Genomic DNA, 17,854 nt, shown 5'->3' with positions numbered 1-17,854 from the left:
ATACTTATCTACGTACTATCCACATTTCTAAATCATTCTAGGCAGTGGATGCCTGGCTAGTATGTGTAAAGAATTGTGTACGCCTTTCAAGTTGGCATTCTTGCTCCGAATATATAATGGGTGTAGTTGGTTAAAATAACTCTGGCGGGGTTTATGTGGAGGTGTTCTTCCGTTTACAATGTAATGAATAAAGTTAGCTTTGTCCAAGAAAAAAAAGTGTCTCAAGCACCCATCGCATGCCATTTCTGTACTTGAAAGCTGCTTGCGACAATGTCGCCCACGAAGCCATGCTAAACTCTCTGAAAGCTGAAGTAAGACCCAAAGACGAGCTACTGGGTACATATACATCTTAAGAAACTTCGAGCGCGAACTAATACAGGCACAATACAGGTCAACGGGTGACGTGTTCCGGGTATATGTGCTTGATCTTCCTCAATAAAGCTTTCAGTCGATAGTAGCGCTGGTGTACTTCCCTCACTCCTGTCCCTGTATTAGTTCGCGCTCGACGTTTCTTAAAGGGACACTAAAGGCAAATAACAATTCATGCTAGAGTGAAAGGTCAATGTGTGAGAACGTCTAAAACGTCTATAGTATCAACATCAGTGCTCTAGTAATCGAGAAATTAAGGTAAATGTAGACACGATGTGTGCCGCGAGTGGGATATTTTGTAAATGATCCCGATGACGTCAGATTCCCGTGTACAATTAACCACTACTAATCAAACTAGTTGCAATAAAAAAAGAACCTTCCGTGCATCACAAGGCGTAATAAAATACTGCTTCTTCGTTTCTGTTTGATTCATAGAAAAAACAACCTCTTGGCGCTACCATGCGGAACGGCGCGAGTGGTTAAAAAGTTCCGTTTTCGCCGAGCTGCGCGTATCAGTGGTAGTTTCGGTATCGCGTACTGCTGCGTGTACTTGGCTCTCGCTGTTTTCGCCCTGTCGATACTCTACTTCTCCTGCTGCTGCTGGCCAAGCTAAGCTGCGTTACTGTGAACTATACAGTTTCGGAGTGGCCTGTGGCTGCGTCTTGGCAAGGTTGATGGCCGCTGTTGCGGAAGAACCGTAGCTTCGGCGGCCGGGCAGCAAAGGCGGGCAACGTTGGGCACGGCAACTGCTACGTCATAAGGTCCGTTCAGGCGGGTGATTTGAAGTGCACTAACGCCGTGCGGACCATTAAAACGTGATTTTCTTTCAAAATAAGTATTTCCTTGACGCGAAACAAGCACTACGAGGTTTCTGCAACGCTATTGCAACAAACAACGTCGACTTATTATTTGCCTTTAGTGGCCCTTTAATATCGCTGAAAGCTGTGGGACGTGGCGGTCGCATGTGTCAATGCATATATAACTGTTTGACCGAGAGTATTTTGTTTTTCTTATCCGAGGATGGACTAATTGCAGTGCCTTATCGGAGTAGGTTCACGGGGTGGATGGATGACACCCATGATGATTACCCTTGTCTTCATAGGACTAGCCGGATGATTAGTGCGGTCAGTGCGGCTGTCTAAGACATGGATAATACTTCCATCTCGACCTCGACGCCGACTAAACCTGAGATTCGGGCAAGGCTCCAACTTGCAGCGACTGTGTCCTATCTCGGAGAAGACTACGTCATTGCGCCGACAGGAAAAATGCAAGTCACGTGTGCAAGGTAGCTTGGGTCGCGTGATCCGGTTTATAGTCACTCACTCTACATGTCTCCCCGCGCATCGAACATCGGCTTTCCAGGGCTCCCGCTGTCAAGGAGGCCATGGGGGTTGTGAGGAGAGTGCAGGAGGCGGGAAAGGGCATCTTTCTCAGCGGCCGCGGCTGCTCACCGTCCTGGGCTCTTCATCTTCACGCAGCAGCAGCGACCTCAAGGCTCCTGTACGCATTCGCTGTGGCGGAACTTCCTTCGCGGCTTGTGAAATGGCTCGAGCTCTTGCATCGGAAGTTCATTGGCTGTGTGTTCAGTCTGGCGTAGTCCTCGCAAGTTGCAGCCACCCTGGCAGAGGTGGGTGCCTGGTCCCTCCCCTTGCTCCTACAGCAGCGAGGACTTTTCCACAATGATCGGCTAGCCCGTGGGCCTGACGGGCGCCCCCTTAGCCGACCAACTTCTCGAATGGCCGAGCTACTCCGGGTATATCGAGAAGCTGAAGACCGGTGCCTCCCGCGATAACCCCACATTTGAAAACATTAGAAAAAAGCTTTTTTTTTCTTTCGCTCTATCACGAAGTCGGTCCCTGAGAAGTGTCCATTTCATGGTTTGCCACACTAAAAGACTGTTTTCTGCAATGAATACACATCATTTCAAGTAGAGTTGGTTGCGCACAAGTTAGACAAGAACACAGAAGACATGTACGAGCTCGTACGTGTCTTTTGCGTCTTTTTCTAGTTTGTGCGCAGCCAATGTACCTTGCAAGTATGAAACAACTTGCCCAGCAGAAAGTCTTAACACGTCAGGCTGTGATAAATGAGATATGTTTTATATTTATTTGCATTATTTTATTCCAAGAGACTTTCATACGTTTACTTGCGGGCAACAAGATGGCTTTAATGTTATCCGTCATTTGTTCTCGCAAATTATTTTAAAAAATCGCGTATTTGAGAAACGTTTCACTTAGCGCTCGTTTCCAGTATTCGCTATCCATCATGAAACGATCAATAAATCAAGCCTACGGCTTTACATAAGCACGCCCGTTGGTATATCTCACAATGGCTGCCCTAAACAAGTGTGGAAGCAAAAGAGCATTGTTTGCGTTACGCAAGTTTATTATGACCGTGTTTCTTGTTGCTGTGATTGCTGCTGCTGCGGTGAGGATATGGACCAAATACGCCACACTTATTACCGCCTTCATGTTTCCGTAGCTGGAGGACTCTTCTAATGTGGCCTACGCAGGAAAGCTATTCATCCGCCAAGGTGGTACAGTTGTTAAGGTACTCGGCTACTGACCCGAAGGTTGCGGGTTAGATCCCGTCCGCCGCTGTCGCATTTCTATGGAGGTGAAATCCTAGAGGTCTGCGTCACTGAACTTGATACTGAGCGCAGTAACGCTTAAAGACCGCGCAGAATAAATCGTCACAAGTGTTCGGAGTTCGCGTCGTGAGCCTGACTTTTTTTGATCGACAAACTTTTCTCTGTTATCGCTATGAAGAAACCCATAATTTTCGTCAAAACATACTGGGATTCAACTTGCAAATATCCTTCTTTCTTGAAAACGAAACGTCAACGTATTTGTGCTGCATCAACGTCTTTTTAAGCGTAATTATGAACTTAAAAATAAATTTTTAAAAATCATATCTGGCAAAAAGAAATGTCCTGTTGCTCTTTCGCAACTTGAAACGTCTCCAAGTTGTCGCAGTCTATTTTAGCGGGCCGAATATCGAATATAGTTTTCTCTTTTATGCCGCTTTTGTACATTAGCCAAGGCCGAAATGTTCTTTTCTGAGTAAAATTTATTGACGTCATTGGTTCCCTGCTCATGCAGTCGGGGGATGTTGAAACCTAGCCGGAGTGTTGACGCCACTGCCGTATTTGCTCAACCGCAAAAACTATCTAGGGCAGCGAAAATTGATTTCAGAAGTAATGGCGCCTAAAGGTTAACTTAGAGGGGCCACACGACACTTTCTGAACATGGTCACAAAATACTACCGACCTGTAGTCGAGGCTCCTGTGAGCATGTCAGCCAATTATATTATCGCGCAGCCCGCAGCAGGGAATTCACGGTTAAGTTTCAGTCAGCTAGAAATCGCTCACTCTTCTCCCAACAAATGATGACGTAGACTACAGACCGACTGCGTCATAAGCTCGCGGACACGGCCGTTGGCCGGTTTGAGCATCGTGAGCGGCATATTTAGATATTTACCGTGGCCGCCGCGGTGTCCCGCCAGGTGCCCGCGCCACGCTCTATGGTGCTGGAATTACACACTTTGTAATTACACATGCATGCTTGTGATCACGCTGAATGTGATCCGCGCGTGCACAGGAAGAAAGAAAAAAAAACGTTGGAGGTCACAAAACGTGTTTATGTACAGACGTAGCTTCTTGTCCCAACGACGTCCCATTGACGTCCTAGGGTTGTTTTCTTTTTGTCCCTCTTTTTAATTCGCGCTGCTCAAACCAGTGACTTCTTGTCCCCCTTGTCATACCACCCTCCCCTCCCTCTGTAGCACTCAGCACGCTCGCTGGGACTAAAGAAGAAAGAAAGTAGGGTGGAAGTTTGGGCTAGTTGGTGTAGCATTATTACCGAAAGGGGGGGGGGGGGGGGGGCGATGAAAGGCTAAATGGACGACGTGGACAAGGGCGGACAAACGACTGGCGCTTGTCGTTTGTCCGCCCTTGTCCACGTCGTCCGTTTAGCGCTTCACCCATCCTCAAGAAAGAAAGCGCTTGAAATGCGCGACAAATTCCTGTAACTCCGCTCCTACTCGACGGAATAAAAAAAAATTTTTGCCGCAGTCATTCGTGGGGCAATGAACACGGATGGTGAAGTCATTCGATGATTACTTGGAAAAGTGTTGCAGGATCCCTTTATAAAATGATGCGTCAGGTGGCCAACAACATAAGGAAGTGAAAGAGCGATATAGAAAAACGCTACCGGAACGCCGTATCACTCCATAGATGTACAAGGCGTATAGAGACAGACACCACCCACGCAAGTCGGTTTGTGTGCGAGTTCGAGGATGATAAATATAATTCTAAAAAGGCAGGGCGTGCAAACACGGACACAAGAAAGAAGTCAGGACACCACAAACGCCGACTAACAACTGAAGAGACGCACAACGGCTGAAAAGAAAGAAGGCACGAAAACTTATCTGCGCATGCCCATGCAACAGGCGAACCTATCAATCCGGCACGCGTGGCGGTCTACGTGGAAGATAACTGTTAAGGCATTTGATTTCATCTTTATGCAAGTTAATCGACGGTTGGCTCACGCATGCGCTACCACTATTCTCGATATGCCATGCTTCAATCATCAGGCGCGTTTCTTCATTTCTATGCCGGTACAACACTGCGTATTCATCAAATTTTGGCGTGCACTTACAATCTCGACAATGTAAAGATAGATTAGAAGGTGAGCCTCCTGTCAGCGATCTCTTATGTTCCAACAATCTCTGGTTGATGCATCGGCCCGTCTGTCCTACGTAGAAGCGGCCGCAGCTGAAAGGGATCTTATACACCGCACTCGTACGGCAATCAGTGAATTTGTTGGTGTGTTTTACGAAACAAATATCGGTCCGCTTCTTGTCTTTTACTCCCTCATTCTTCCTCTGCACAGCGGCACAAATCTTACCTAGCTTATTGGCAGCCGTGAAGACAACGTTAACGCCGTATCTACTTCCTACTTTCTTTAGCCTGTGAGATACGCGATGAATGTACGGTATACCTACGACACGTTTCTTCCTATCGCTTTCTGCAACCATGCTAGGACTTAACACAATAGATTTCTTTAAACGTTCAGCGACCGTGGCCACTGCATCATGTTAGTCGGCGTTTGTGGTGTCCTGACTTCTTTCTTGTGTCCGTGTTTGCACGCCCTGCCTTTTTAGAATGAATACTTACCAACTAGCTCAGCTCTCTGTTATTCTAAGATAAATATAAATTACGGCGAAATGAATTGATCTTCTGTGTACAGTCAGTAGCGGTAGCGTCAAATTTTGCCCATGCTGATGAAATCGCAATGCAACATCCTAACGATCACATATACATTTCTTTCACTCGAGAGAAACACGGCAACATCAACCTGGTATAACCACATTATTGAAGGTAATCGGCCCGTTATCTTTTAGATTTTCATTTGACAAAACCAAACTTCTCCGCAACGATCACGAGCTATTGCATCGTAAGATGCTAGCAAACGGTAAGAAATTAGGAACCACGACTACGAAACGGTCAAAGCGACGCGAAGGGTGCTAATGACAGCAGTCTAGAAGACTCTTCTCGCAGTGTTGGACACGCGCGTGGGCATCTGATCACTTTCGTCAAAAACTAAAGCTGTACGTGAGTTTCTCCCCCTCCTTGTGAAAGCAATTTCAAGTGGCTAGGAAGATAAACCTACTAAGAGGCGTCGTAAGTGAGCCACCGTAGAAATTATCTCAAGAGTCGGACGGAAACCCGTCTGATCGGGAAAAGACGTGAGGACAATTAAAAACGGACAGTACCCACGAATGTTTATCAAATTAAAGACGTTTCGGCTCCCGCAAAATTTAGGTCTTTGATTTTATGAACTTTCGTGCGCAGTGACCGACCGCTTTTAGTTGTCCCACCATAGGAATCCGTTCATCAAAGAAAACATATCCTCAAACCGTTCCTTGAGGTAATCATAAGTAATCATACTTGAGGTGATCGTAAGAGTTGCGCGCGGCTCCACCAAAGTATTTCAGGGGTCGAATGCCCGCTTCCCACTCAAAAGGCCCGGGTTCCAATCGCAGCTGTAGATGGTGGGTTTTTATTCTTAGCGTCACCTTTCATAGCTCTATTGGTTTGCCTTTGTTTCTTAAAACTAGGTTCTGTTCCTACGTATTTCTATAAAAGGTAACGTAAAATGTCAAGTCTCTTTTTGAGTCTCGTATTCGCAAAAAACTCGGAGGTCATACTTTACGTTTTTGTTCAATACCGGGTGGTGGCGCTAAAATAACTACGCTCACTGTCAATTTTTTCTATTTTACTTCATATTTTCCATTGCGTTCTGTAGACCACGGGTCGCTGCGTACGGGTATGCGCCACGGGTGATTGACAGTTTATATCTACCCAGGAACGGCGCGAAGAGACATTGGTAATTGAAATGCGAAAGCCTTAAGAGAAACCGTCATCGGCAGCGTTGACACGACGAATGCAAAGAATGAAAGTTAGGATCCCTGTAGGAATCGAACACAAGCATTCTGCGTGGCAGTCAGGTATTCTACCACAGACCCACGCCAGGACTAGAAATTGCTTTGGAAAAACACCCTATGCAGGCGTAATGTCAGTGCAACGTCAACTGTGGTTGTGGTGCTGGCAATCTATTTTTAACAACGCAATAAACGCTATACACGTACTTCTACGATAGACGCGTCATGTCAGGTTAACGTTGCGCTAACCTGACATGACGCGTCATGTCAGGTGTTGGTTCCAGTGCTGGCTCCGCTTTTACAGCAGTCCAATGAGCATTACATTTGTATTCGTATGATTCAGCAAGCTATATTCAAGCGTTGCTCGACCCCGGAGGAGTACGCTAACGAAATTGACGTATGATATTCATATCATCGCACCCTAAAGTCCACGTCGTTTCGATAATACTGACGTATATGTGCTCTATGTGAGTGCTGACGTTACATCAGACCATAAATTACCCTTCAAACGCGTTGTCGACGTGCCTGCTAAGCCTACGATGTCACTAAACTACTACACTTAAAAAACACGTCGATCCACCTCTTAATACCCCAAGTAACGCAGACCGTTGAGTCAGCGTTGCTTGAATGCAACTAATGTGAGGCAATGTTAAACAGCGAAACATAACATTGTATAACAATGTTGCAACAACAATCACATAATCAAGTTGCCTTAACCTGGTGTTTTGAATGTTGCAACAACAACCAAATCATGACATGGCGTCAACGTTATATACTGACATCGTGCCAATGTTTAAGTGTTAACGTAGAGGCCACATAGAGAAATTTATCTCTGAAGCGTCCATTAAGACAAATGGAACCTTTTCGACTTTTGTATACGCGCTCATATTTGAATAAAGGTTGCCAGTGGGTAGTTGGTGCGGTTTAATAAACGATTGAAGAATTAACAACACACAAAATGTAGAGCTTAGCGTTTCTGTCTGTGTTTTTCACACTCCAATCTTTCTACGGATCACATACAGCTGCAGCCTATGTTGCCCTTATATATCTGTAACTAGATGCACGTAACAGAGTAAATTCACACGTGTAAAGGAGTTGTGCATGAGCATTCAGCATTTTATGACCTTGTTAAAGGGGTTGAGACACCAAATTTTCCAGCAATAAAAATCTTGCTGTAGGCTTCCTCTCAACATGTATGCACACAGCTTTGTAGAATACAGATGCCTGTCCATGTTAATAACTACTGTGCGGTCGTAAAATTAACACTCGTATTTTGCAATATATGTTTTCAGTTTTGTTTACCCATTCAGCATCATCATCATCGGGGCAGGCCATCACCCTGTTGCAGCTTGTTTTGCCGCCGACCCATTCTGGTTCTCTTTAGTAATAAACCGCAACTAAACATGTCAGATAGTGTGAAACGGCTCACAAAGAAGTAAGAAGAGCCGCCAAGTAGCAATCAAGACAAGGGCGTATTTCGAATGAGCAAACTCCATGACTCTGCAGCAAGAGAACTGCTGTGACAACGTTGCCCGAGTGAAATAATGATGAGCAACATGGTGAGTGAGCCATCTGAGGTGTCTCATCAGGACACGTACAAGGCAACTGGAAATCATTAAAAAAGCACTTAAAATATACATGACAGCAAATGGTCTAAAAGAACAAGTCAGATTAACAAAACGTCTCACTGCTGTGACCAGGCCCGTAGCCGGGAATTTTTTTCGGGGGGGTGGGGGTACTTGCCGAGAACCTTGACTATTTGAGAAAAAAACCTATTTTCATTATTTTTTGGTAAAAACTCCTACTTCACCATAATTTCGGGGGGGGGGGGGGGGCGGGGGAGGTGCTGGGCCCCTGAGCCCCACCTGGCTACGGGCCTGGCTGTGACTATTGCAGGATCAGGTGTCATCGATGTGTACAACGCGGAGTTTGGCACGTCAACACTGGCAGTTCCAGAAACTGTAAAGGTAGTCGCCACAGTGGTAGAGAAATTCGATGGCTACTTGGCGCCCAGAAGAAATTAAGTCTCCGTCCAGTACGTATTGCCCTACAGGAAACAAAGCCGGGGGAATCCTTCAGCGCATTTCTCATGGACCTCAAGGCAAAGACGAGGCTGTAATTATAAAGGTCAGCGACACAAGACTATCCGCGACCAAGTCATTTTCGGGATGAGCAATCAAGAGGTACACATAAAACTGCTGAAACTGGAGGACCCAACCTTGGAAACATTTGCAAAACTACCTCACACGTGAAACGTTGGCAAGTCGACTAGAAGCGTTCAGGCAGAATGCCAGCGTGTCCAAGGAAGAGATGTACCCTTTGCACGGCGTCAATGCAAGCAAACACAAGCAACACGCAGCGACATCCTCTGAATGTGCAGATACTGTGAAAATGTGCATGTTTTTAACAAAAAAGAGCGTTTCAACAAAATAAAACAAAACAGTTCTTAACAAAGTCACTTTCCTGGGTAACACAAGTCCTGAGCAAGCACCTGAGCAGTACACAAGAGTAAATGGAGGCAGGAGGAAATACTGTGCTAAGAAAAGAAAAAAGGATGGTATCTTTGTTGCGTTTCAGATTGCAGAGAACAATGAGAAGATGAGATTCCAAGTTGACAGCAGAGCATCAGTGAATGCCATTCCTAAAAGCTGTTTGCGAAACAAGGTTGAGGAAGTGCCTTCACACTTTATGATGTGCAACGGAACAATCATTGTTCCAAAAGAGAAGTGTTCACTCTATCTCACAAATGTAACAAAACAGAAAATATACTCAGTCAAGATTGTCGTAGTGGACAAGCACTTTGCACCTTCTCTGTGAAGAGAAACCTCAAAGATGCGACTCAGTGGTGAACTACATGTTGATGTCTGCACTAGGACAGCGCCCAGCAGCATTGAAGAGCACTATTGCATGCAGATTCCCAGAAGTATTTGAACAAATTGAAGGAAACTCGCAAGAATGATTCATTTCAGGGCGTACCCATGTGACACCTGACGGTACATAAAAGCGAAAAAACACTGTTACTCGGCTTGCAGTTACACCTAAGGTGTCCATTACAAGCCACGTGCCACTCGACATAAAACCACAGCTACCGTAGGTCCTATAAGAAGTCGAAAAGAAACAAAGAATTGCCAAGGTGGACCAGGTAACACCATGGGTGAGCTGCGTGGAAACTGACAAAAAGAACTCCTGTGAATTGTCACCAATCTAAAAACGTTGAACGAAGCATCAAGGAGAGAACACCCCCTGCCAGTGCTAGAGGATATCTTACAAGAACTCTCACAAGCAAAAGTGTTCTCCAAACTGGATCTAAAGAATGGATACTGAATTTGCATCCTGGTTCAAAGTCAAGTCAGCTGACACCGTTCCAGAACCCGGTTGGAGGGTTCTGGAACGGCCCTGGTTACCATCTGGTTTGGCTGTGAGCACATTTTTGAGGAGCGACTCTAAACAGTATTTGATGGGCCAGAAGGCGTCACCTGCCGCAAATGACATACTTGTGTATGGTACTGGAAACAACAAGATGACCCAGGAAGACCATTACAGGAGGTGGAGGTTGAAGAGGCTGCTCAAGAGATGCACAAAGGCCTCTGCATCGACAAGCAGAAACTAGAATCAAGCACAGAACAAGTGATATTCTTAGGTCACAAGCTCACCATCAAAGGACTTGTTCCTCTGATAAGGCCAGAGCCACCGCTGAAATGTGACCTCCCATGGATGCGAGTGGTGGACAAGACTTTGTGGTATAGTGAACTACGTTGCCAGACTTCAGTGACTTTATAATGTCACAGACTGAACAGTTCGTCCTTTCCTAAAACAACAGAGGATGTTGCGATATATGTTTCTAGTTTCACTTTTACATTCAGCATCATCAGGGCAGACTGTCACAATTGTGTCTTGAGCGTTGCAGCTTGCTTTCCCACCTGACCCATCCTAGGCTTCTTAGCAGTAAAGCCGTAACCAAACATCATAGACACACCATTTATGAGGGGAGTGGGTTCTGTTTGGAAGCAGGTTTTTGAGCAACGAAGTGAGCAGTTTGGAGCAAGAAGTTAAGATTTATTGCTTTGGAGCAACAACCCATTGCTAACATCAAAGAGCAAACTGCACATGCAGTATCACACAAAAAGCTGCTGCTAAAAACACATGCATTTATTAATGGCTTAATGCACTAACTGTACTTACTAATACACAGTTCATTACACTACAGGGAACAAAATATTAGTGATAATATTATGTAACATTTGCACAGTGAAGTACAATTTAGTCAAAGAGAAATATCATCAGCCTATAAAATCAAACAGATTATCACTGCCTAAAAATATAACTGTAAAAGTGAATACAATTAAATGGTGTTATGACAGAATTAAGATTAGGTAATGAATGCATAGAAGAGCAAAATCTTGAACAAGTTGATAGTACATGCTTAAGACTAACGAGCGGAAACGACAAAGACTTAGGAGAGTAACAAACACGACAGAGAAGCGCTGTCGTCTGTCATGTTTGTTACTCTCCTAAGTCCTTGTCGGTTCCGCTCTGCTAGTCTTAAGAATAATTCATGCAATCACACTGCATGAAAATTACGTAATTAAGTAAGCATACAGTTGTAAAGTCAAACTGCGCCTGAATTATGATGCTTCCCCGCAATCATGTTTTAAAGGGTAGTTTCAGATTCAACACACATGAAACAGATCTACTGAAACAGGAGCTACATCCTTGCATGACACAATATTAATGAGAACCAACAGACAAAAACGCCAAGGAAAGTATAAGGGGTGTTACCCGTAGTCTTTAGAATATAAATGTGAAGTAAAGTGGACGAAAAGATACCTTGCCGCCGGCAGGGACCGAACCTGCGACTTTCGAATAACGCGTCCGATGCTCTACCACTCAGCTACGGCGGCACTCATCCTCCCGTTCACTTTGTGGGGCATATATGTTGATTTAAACCTAGGAGTGTTAGTCAGCGCCAATCGCAGCCATGGCGGCGAGTGTGGAACACTCTTTTTTCTGCCTGTTGGCGTCACGTAGCACGTGACCTTTTTACGAGCTGGCAGCTGACCAATAATCCCTCGCATACTACCTGAATGCACCAAGTCTACCAGGACGAGACCCTCGCTATGAATGAAGGAAAGGAGATGATTCTTAAGGGCTCGTTAACCTTTGTTAGACAAAATATTAATGTGAACTAACAGACAATAACGCGAAGGAAAGTATATCTTTTCGTCCACTTTACTTCACATTTACATTCTAAAGACTACAGGTAACACCCCCTATACTTTCCTTGGCGTTATTGTCTGTTATAAATAGGAACGGGGATCTTTGCGTCTTGCGGCTTTCACGCATCAGCGATTTAAAATATCTTGTGGATGTAAGCTTCATCTATATATAGGGCTACGTGTTTTCGGTTTTATCTAAAAAAATCCGATAAACATTCGCCGGTAAAATTTTTGACAATTCGGATTTATCCGACAAACTCCGATTTCAAGGGCCAATACGACCTGGTTCCGTTCTTTATCAAAAGGGTAAGTTCTAATCGCTCATTGATACATCTTTTGGTTTGACTGATTTAGTTTACCGCGCGTAGCTGCATTGTGCTTCGACTCAGCTTCTTACATGCAGAATCTTCACAAGGACTTGCTACTCTCCAATCCCAAATTCAAGGCGCTTCACTTCAAAGATCTTTTCCACCTACTCAACAACGCTCTGGAGGATGGAATCAGGACAAGCTCGTTTAGCGTAGTTCACGATTTTGGTGTGAACTTTCCTGCCCTGTTGAAGTCGTCGCGGGAGCTGCGCCGTAAGTTTGGTCTTTTGTGCTTGGTCATGGGCATGTCGATCAAGTCGCTGAAGACCGTATGTGCGTCGAGGTGGTTCTCTTTTTATGAAGCTCTAAAGATATTTTGGACTACTGCCGCGCCATTTTGTCTTTCTTGAGAAGCGACGAAGCCAAGGGAACGAAGTGTGAGAAGCTCAAGAGTCTTATTTCATCGCCTGAAGCTGTGCACGACCTGTTCGTTAAGATTAGGTTTCTGAAGACCAATTCGTGTGCCCGTGCTCTCAATCATTAAGAAACTTGAGGCAGAAAGTGCCTTGGTACACCAAGTTTGTCCCAAACTGGGTGTTCGTTTGTACGCACTCAATGGCGTGATCCAATCGAGCTCTTCGCATCAGATGTCACAAGTCTGTTGGACTTCCTTGGACGAGACTGACCGCTTAACGTCTGTTGCAGACTTTCACGGATAGTACTACGCTGCTGTTGCCGAAAAGTGGAGACAGACATCTGAGCCTGTGCGATCAACTCCAGTACACGAAAGAAGCGTTTTGTTACTGTGTTCAAATTGTGAATCCAAATGTGAAGCATGAGCTGCCCTGCGCGTTCGAAACCTATGCGCCTATTTTCCAATTAGTGCTTCTTGAAGCTGACGACATGAGCCAGCTCCTGAGTGATTTTGCGAACTATCAATGCTAATAAATATGAAACATTGTTGAACCCCTGTCGTTTTGGAGACTCCACAGTGTCCAGTGGCCAGTGCTTTGTCGCTGCGCGCTGCATCTTCTGGCGCTTCCTGTTTCTAGCGCTAACGTTGAAAGGGCATTTTCAAAGCAGAGAGTCGTCAATCGAAAGGAGCGCGCTTCGTTCACTGACAGCAGCCTCGCAAAGTATGCTTGCGTGTTTTGCAATAAGCTTTAAGCATAAGGTTGTTATACGCACAAATACAGGTGTATGTGTTCAAGTATTTCGCTTGTGCGTACGTTTTTGTGCATTCAAACCTTCTAGAAAAAAAATGTCCTTCGTGTTTTTTTTATGTTTTAGTATTCAGATATGAATTGACCTAAGATTTTGGGTCTTAGAGAATAATGCAAAACTCCGAATTTCGGAGAATTGGGGATTTACGAGAAGAACTCCGATAAACGCGGAATTTCTGCCAAAAATATAAACTCCGATAAACACCCGCCGATTATCGAGAAAAATAAACACCAAAAACACGGAACCCTACCTATATACAATGAGATTGGCTCACATGCGAATGAGATTCTAACAACTGTCGCACTATCGGTGCCCACGATAGGTGCAATAGAACGAGAATATACGTAACAGGAAACATTGTGACGTATTGTGTCTTTCTTCTTCCAGCTGAATTATTCGAGAAGGTCTTTTATTGATAATTTGATTGTTAGCACTAGTGCTCGCTTTGCTGCCCTCCGTTTGCATCTCATACATTACATAGCCCTCGGCATAGTTTTCGCCCATCTGTTTATTGTAATATGTCTTTTGCAACAGGCTGCTAAAATACGTTCTCTGTTTTATTCTTATTTTTTTAACTGACTGCGAGCGTGGTTTTATTTCATATTACGCGGGCTTTCTTGAAAAGCCCGAAAATATTCACCACGCAGCATGTACGCTGCTAAAAAAATTGGATCGGCCGTTTTCAAATGCGCTCTACAACGTGTAGAAACGCAGTTAGCCGTAAAGAGAATATGAGAAATGTCACATAATTGACCTGATTTAATTACCCAAACAGCCTCAATATAAAAATGCCATAACGAGTGCCACATGACGGTAAACCATATACCATTGGTTTCATTCAGCGACGGATTAGCACTTGTTTTTTTTTTGTTTTTTAATATTTTGTTCTACATACGTGAGACACCCTGTATACTTATTCACTCTGATTGTTTATTACGGAACCGCCTTGCTATTTCACTTAGATGTAGTCGTTATACCTTTTTTAGGTCACCGCAAAGTGTTCTTATTTGTACAAATCTGCAGTTAAGCAGAGATAGAAGTGGCAATTGTTTGGATAGCAGGGATATCCTGCGGCGCTTTGTGCCACTACAATACGTCTGAGACGTTTCCGGGCGGCTCAACTTCTCTCAGAGAAGAAATGGCAAAAGAGTGTACGTTAGTGAATATGTTGCTAACGAACGCTTTACGCCAGCAGATAAGTAAAATATAAAAAATTGTCGTAGTTTTATGTCCTCAGTGAATTGCGAGCCCTTACTATATAGTTCATCGTCTTCACAGGATGCGTCACAAACAATAACGCTACTAACGCTGTTGCTGCTCTACACTTGTCGGTTGATGCGGTTTACGAAAACGGTAATACGCTTGCGGACAATGTAAGACTGCATTGCGGCATTTGCGCCATCGTGCGGAGTCATCTTAATAACGTTCTTGCAAGTCGATGGCAACCCGCTAGCTGGTCGACAAGTAGAGCAGCAACACCCATCAATTACAGGATGAAACAAATACGCCTTGAGCAAGAAAAACAGAAATCTTGTGACACGAACAGGTATTTCGTTAAAATTAAATAAAGTTGGTCGTTGTTAAGAAAATTTTAAGTAAACACATTTGTACACAGGCTTTTGCTGCTTCATTATATAGACCTACAATACCAAATTTGCAAATGTATCGAAATATTTTAAGTTATATTGGGCAGTATCGTATCGGATACAATTATTCGGGTAGTATCTTTTATCTGTATCTCAAATATTTGTTGCCCGAGTATCTAGTATCGGATCGCGGTACAAATTCAAAGTATCTTTGCCCAGCCCTGCTCGTGTAACTTTTGAGTTCTTGAAGCTTGCAAGCGTTAGCCTCGTCAGAGATTGCAGTTCGAGAGTCTTGGCAGGCCGAATTATTTTTGATGCACCAAACAACAAACCCAGCCAGGTAGGTCAGTGACTCCTGCTCTAGAACTTCCAGATCGAGCATGTCGTCAGGGGTGTGTACGAACCTAACCCATCATGTTTACGCTTACGACTTCACATTCATACAAGCATGAAACCGTCAGCATCAGCATAACTATTATCCTTGCTTGGTCGTAAAAACAAAGAAGGGAGTGGCGGTCTTCAATAAACTACGACATTCTAACCCCATATCGCTCGCCATTTTCCTTTCCACTTGGAACAGAAAAAATTACACCATCTCCCACTAAAGGGAACCATGAGGGGATGCGAAGCAGCATTGGGGGTGCACTCCAAGTTTCCGTTTACGTTCACTCGGCGTTTCCGTTGGTGTGTGCGGTTTATATTTAGTGTTTGTTATCATTACGTAGCGAGCCCTGCGCTGCTGCTCCGCGACGATCTCAATCTCGGCAGAAGTTTGAGCGCTGCTGCAACTGGCGCCGACGTTGACGTTAGAACTCATCTGAACGGGAGCGAAGCGAGAATGACGTAAGCCGACCGAGCGCACGGTCTTATATACACATGAAATGGGGGAGAGAGTGGGTTACAGGCTGTATTTGGCTGCGGCGCGGCTACATCACGTGGGAGGAGAGGCTGCGCCGTGGCTGCAGCACAGGGGAGGAGAGGAGAGAAGGCGACCGAACACCTGCGTAAAGGAGGAGAGTGGAAGAGATAGTAGGCGCATGCGCAGTGGAGCGCGGACGCCACCGGACCAAGCTCGTTCATAAGATGCTTCGCATCTAAGAAGCTTGTCACCCTTGGCAATGCTGTTTGAGCAGCCAACAGCGCGACAAGTTGGCATCTGGCTGCAGCCGATGGCGTCTTGCAAACTGTAAAAAGATATAAGAAGCAGTGCGCTACGTACAGCGCGCACGTGCGGCGGTGTTTATACACCCAATAATGGCGTCGTTTTCCGACGACAGCGCAAGAGGCAGAGGAGTCATCGGGGATAACTGGTCATGTGCTGGGCCTGGTCCAATAGGAGAGCACAAAAGGGCAAAGAAGAGAGGCGAGACGCAGAGGACGGGGAGGACATTCTCTCTTTCCTTTTTGTACAACGGTTTGCGCTACCTTTGAAAAATAGAGGGACCTTAGTCGCGGGCTCTTTTAATCACGTGACAGTTTCGCGCCCAAGGCAACATTGCATGCCGAATTCCGCGGTCTTTCATTAGTGTGAAAATTTAGGATTTCATGAAACCGTGCGGCTGCATTTATCAGTTTTGTATTCTACGGTGCCCCCTCCTGTCCGCGTACACTTCAGCAGGGCTTTCGGCGGCAACGGCTTCTACCTGGCCACTTCCTACGCTTCATGATCAGGTAAGCAGCATGGTCTGTTCACTAAGACCGTTTGCCCTCTTTTCTTTTGTAGCCCACCTTGCCATCGCATGTTTCGTTGCAGTAATTGTGACGTGAGTCACGTTCAATACCGATGTCACACAGGCACTTTTGATAGCGATCCGGCTCCCAAATCGCGGTTTGACAACGTCTCAGCCAAACTCGATCCGGATTAATTTGAACTGCGCAGCAGCGATCATTTTTTATCGCGATCAAGAAATCAGAACGAATGGGCCCCATAGCCCCTTGTTCGTTTAAACCACGGCTTCAGCATGTTTTCCCGGGCCACCAGTTCAGCCGTTACCTCTCGTTGCTTCTCTTATTGTGTCCTTTCGCGTTTCATTCAAGTCAGCGTTAGTAAACTTGCGCAAGTTTCGGTCTGTTGTTTTGTAGCACGAATACAATTTTTCTTCTTCTTTTATAGTCTGTGAGGAGAACGAGCGTCGTTCTGTAAATGTTGTAAATGTTGAAACAACCGCCTGTAAAGCATATCCCCCGCTACTGCTCATTTGCCGCAACCACTTGTAAATAATGGAAAAGTGAATTCAATTATGCAACTTTGTTAATTATGCATTGATCTTCATAAATGACACTTTGTCTACAGGCTACCAATCTGGACACTCGGGTGCTAACAAAGTTGACTATAATCTAAACGATCAAATTTTTAAAATTAACAGAGGGGATGGAAAGGACAGTATATATTACAACAGCTGCTTTTTTTTTTACTAATCCTAAGGTGTACTGCATTATGAACTCCTGAATGGAGCAGTGGCTGCGATGCCAAAATCTTGATTTAGAAAGGTTGAAACTGGCTGCCAGCCATCAATGCAACACACTTCAAGAAATGTGAAAAGCCTGGTGCAGGATCAACGGCACACAAGGCTCTTGTGATCAGCTAAAGGTAGTAAGGTACATTAGTTGGTTTCTTTCTCTCTTCATGTGGCTCACTGACCTGCAGTTGTAGCTTAGCAGGTAGGGGGCCGCTTCTTAGCAGCTTGAGGATGCAGGTTTAATTCCC

This window comes from Rhipicephalus sanguineus, chromosome 10 (assembly GCF_013339695.2).
Source record: "Rhipicephalus sanguineus isolate Rsan-2018 chromosome 10, BIME_Rsan_1.4, whole genome shotgun sequence".
NCBI classification, from domain to species: domain Eukaryota; kingdom Metazoa; phylum Arthropoda; class Arachnida; order Ixodida; family Ixodidae; genus Rhipicephalus; species Rhipicephalus sanguineus.
Note: the sequence above shows the minus strand (reverse complement) of the source record.